Here is a 4,654-nt window from a genome sequence, read left to right as displayed (position 1 = left end):
TGAAGTAGACGCGTCCCGCAGAGTGATGATGCGCGGGGCGTCTGAGTGAAGTAGTCACGTCTCATGGAGTGACGATGCGTGGGAGGCGTCCGAGTGAAGCTGATGCGTCCCGCGGAGTGATGATGCGCGGGGCGTCCGAGTAAAGTAGTCGCGTCCCGCGGAGTGACGATGCGCGGGGCGTCCTAGTGAAGTAGATGCATCCAGCGGAATGGCGACGCTTGGGGTATCCGAGTGAAGTAGAAGCATCCCACTGAGTGACGATGAGGGGAATCAAGTCAGACAAGTTGATGATGACGCGAGCAGCTTCGTGACCGCGTGCAGGGCGGCTGAGGATACGCCCAGTCGAGCGATGACGCACAGGCGACCGAGTGGCGGCGCACAGATGGCCAAGCGCCAGTGATCCGGTTTGGTCCGAGTGAACTAGTCCAATCCGAGTGACCATGTCGACTAAAGGGAGTTGCTGCCGAGTGCTGGGTCTTGTCGAGGCAGAGACGACGTGCGGAGTGCCGGTTCCTGCGAACCACCTTGCCAGCTAGCAAGTACAGTAACAAAGGCTTGACGAAGCGGAGCCAGCAGAGCAGCATACTGGTGGGAGCCAGTCCTTTCGTTTCCTTTTTCCTGCATGCAGTTATCCCTCGAGGAGGTTGATTTGGTGCAGAGCTTGGTCAGTTAGTCATGGAGCAATAAAGCCCTGGTATTTAGGTGTGATTGTCCACGTCCAACACATTGAAGGAGTTGCCCCACGTCCAGGACCTGCATGCAGGAGGTGTTTAATTAGTGGTAATTAGGCTGGTCATAGTGGGGAGCAGTGGCGGAGCTAGCTTTTGATGACAGGGTGGTCCGCCCCAATTTTTTTTGATAACTAATATGGCATGTGAACATTCTAACTAATTATCAATAGGACAAAGAAATAGATCAATATGGTCTTACGAACACAATAAAAATTCACAATTCAATCTCAGTTTTGCATAAATAAGCCTACATAGTAAATAGTACATGGCTGCCATGAAGGTATCAAATAGAAACACTGGCCATAGTACATACCTTGAGAAGTTCAAAAAGACTATGTTTATGGCCTACACTTTTGCATTGCCATGAAGGTATCAATTATGTCATCTTCATTCACCTCGGAGAAAGCATCCCTCTCAATGTATGTAACTAGGCAATCATCTAAAAGACTATCACCCATCTTATTTCTCAACTTGCTCTTAACTATACTCATGGCAGAAAATGCTCTCTCAACATTTGCCGTTGCCACCGGTAGAATCAATACCAATTTTAAAAGCAAGTATACCAAATGATGAACTATGTGTCTCCCTGTTTGAACAAGCTTAACCGAGAGATCAACAAGATTTCCAAGGCCTTGGAAGTTCTCATCATTTCTCATGTCATCAATATAGTTATCAAGTTGTAGTTCAAGGTGTATCAAGTCGACACTTGAAAAGTTTTTGGGATAAAATTCAGCAAGTCTTCGTACCTAGTGTGCATCAAAAGAAACAAATGAGTGAAGAGATTCAATAGAAAATTTGAAAGCAATACAAATTTTAGAAGCAAGTTTGCATACCTTTTGTGCATCAAAAGTAGCAAATGAGTTGGCGGGATTCAAAGCAGACATACAAAATAGCAATTCCATATTGATCTCATCAAACTGATTTTCAAGCTCTTGACTAATTTGATCAATGACTCCAAGAAAATCTTCTCTTCTAAAGTGATCATCATTTGTTTGGGGTCGAGCAAACGGTGTTGATCTTCCATAAGGCACATAATTATCTTCCATTATAGGAACTTGAATGCCATGCTTGTTACAAAATAGTGTGACCTTTTGCAGAAATGCCTCCCACCCATTAGACCTAAGTTCTTGTATTCTACTTTTTGCAGTTCTAACAAGTGCCATTGCACTAAGAATATATTGGTCTCTTCTGTGCAAACAATCAGACAAATCACTTGTGTATGCAAGAATGACAAGCATCAAGTGTGCATTGAAAATAAAGTCAAATCACTCAAACACTCCAACAATAGTATGAATTTTGGGCCAATCTCTTCTTTGTGAAGCATCTTATCCAAGAGTTATGAGCACATCACGGATTGTGGGATACATAGCAATAATGTTGAGAACAATTTTGTAATGAGAGCCCCACCGAGTATCACTGGGCCTAGGTAACCCCATCTCTTGATTCAAACCACTCCCAGTTTGTAACTCACCACATTCAAGTAGTTTCATGATATTGTGAAGTCTTGCATCTCGAAGCATGTCATGACGCTTACAAGACACTCCAATAACATTCAGTAATAAAGACACTCGATCAAAAAAACACACACAATCATCATTTCCCTTGGCAACAGCAACAAGAACTAGCTGGAGTTGATGTGCAAAATAATGAATATAATAGGCAGAAGGTGACTCTTTGATGATCAATGTTTTCAGTCCTTTAATTTCCCCTCTCATATTACTAGCCCCATCATATCCTTGCCCATGAATTTGAGTTATAGTCAAACCATGATCAGTAAGTAAAGTTGCAATTGCTTCCCTATGTGACAATGAAGTAGTGTCACTTACATGAACAACTCCAAGAAAGTGCTCACACGGCCTTCCTACTTTATCAACAAAACGCAAGCACAAAGCTAGTTGTTCTTTATGTGATACATCACTAGACTCATCAGCTAGAATAGCATAGTGCTCATCACCAAGTTGATCAATAATTTGCTTTCTAGTAAGTACTGCACAACATTGAATAAGCTGATGTTGTATCTGATGAGAAGTCAATTTGCAGTTACCTGGTGCATTCTTCAAAACATACTTATTCGCCTCCTCACTATTTGCTGCAAACCACGTCAATAGCTCAAGGAAGTTTGCTCTGTTGCTAGATTGTTCACTTCCATCATGCCCATGAAATGCCAATCCTTGATGAAGAAGAAACTGCAAGCATCTAAGTGAATACTTCAACCTCATCTTGTAAAGACGTAGATCCTCACTATTTACCTTCACATAAAGATCATCAATTGCTACACGAGGATTCACAAATAAGTTATATATCTCTTGAGCTGCATTGTGCACACTTGTTACACAACCAACATGCTTAAGAAGAGCATCCTCTCTATTCCAATTACTGCAACCACCATCAGTAAATGCATTAGTACCCTTACCACTAGTTTTTTTCTCTTTGAACAAGTAACATACAAAGCAAAATGAAAATTCCTTCTTGATACCATATTCAAGCCAACTATGATTATGAAGCCACAAAGGATTGAATGAATGTTCTCTCTCCCAATTGTTCTTTTTTAAAGTTATGTGCATAAGGTTTGAATGGCTTTTTAAGGATATATGCTCTTCGAACTGCATCTTGATCATTGACAGGATAACTTGCAATGGGTAGCCTTTCCCCAAGATCATGTTTAAGATGACTAAAATCATAAACCGGTGGCGATGGCGATGACACATCTTTAGTTTGCTCTGTGGTCACATTTGACATAGACAATATTGGTTCTTCAATTTGCTCTTCGATCACAACCAGCATACACACAACTTTGCCGGTTTGCTCTTCAACCACATCCGACATATTCTCCGCCTTCTTCTTCTTACCTATTTTCATAGCTTCCCTCTGGAAAAGAGAAACAATCTCTCCAACCCTCTTCATTTTTCAACAAATCTGCAGGAAAACTACTTTCTATCAATATTCAATAAAGCTAATTAGGTATTTTTGCTATCTGTTCATCTAGTGGATATCATGGTGCAAAAAAGCAAATCCTAAATTAGAAATTTGGGAATTTTGATACCTTAAATCAGGGTATCCTACTTTCTGAAGATTGGTGAGTGAGCAAGGCCATGAGAGCAGGCTGGCAGGGGCGCCCGTAGCCGCGCGCAGGCAGGGCAGGGGCGGGGGCCGAGGGGCGCAGCGCTGCATCCGCGTGCTGGGGCAGGGGGCAGGGGCGCGGATCCACGAGGTGGAGACGCGGCCGGAGCCTGGAGGCTGGAGGAGGAGAGTTCCTGGGTGGCGGGCCGGCGACAGGGGCGCGACCGGCGGCTGCAAGTGGGGTTCGGGCACTGGTGCACTGCGGGTCGGGGTACGGGGCTAGGGCGTCGGGCATCAGGACGAGGATGCGGCCAGGGACGACAGTCATTTGGGTCGGGGAATCGGGGCACTGGGCATCTGCGCTCGAGTTTATTGGGCCATATTTTTTTAGCCCACTACTTATGACACTTCTATGACAATAATTGTGACAAAACCCGGTATCATCATAGATGTGGTGGGCTCCTACTTCTATGACAAAAAATCATGACAGAAAATGGGCTTTTCGTCCTGGGCGGGCCGGAGACACAGCTGCATGACATTCTTTGGGCCGTCCATGACGGAAAAAACTATGGTAGAAGCGAGGGCGAGGAATATTTCGGGGAGTTCCCAGTTACGGTGGGTGGTTAGGGGCCGAGCGATGCGCGTTTCTCTTGTACACGTACGCGCATGTGTGCGAGGCATTGGCTCTAACTGAACCCAAGCGAGGCGTTGGGCTCTAACTGAACCCGAGCGATTGCACTGCAGGATACGCGTTATTGAACCTGAGTGATCGATCGATGGCTGTTAACTGAACCCGATCGAGCGATTCCTTCGCTACTGCTGCTAACTGAAGCCGATCGATGCTGCCTTTGGATGAACAGTGA

Source organism: Triticum aestivum, chromosome 4B (assembly GCF_018294505.1).
Source record: "Triticum aestivum cultivar Chinese Spring chromosome 4B, IWGSC CS RefSeq v2.1, whole genome shotgun sequence".
Taxonomy (NCBI): Eukaryota; Viridiplantae; Streptophyta; class Magnoliopsida; order Poales; family Poaceae; genus Triticum; species Triticum aestivum.
Note: the sequence above shows the minus strand (reverse complement) of the source record.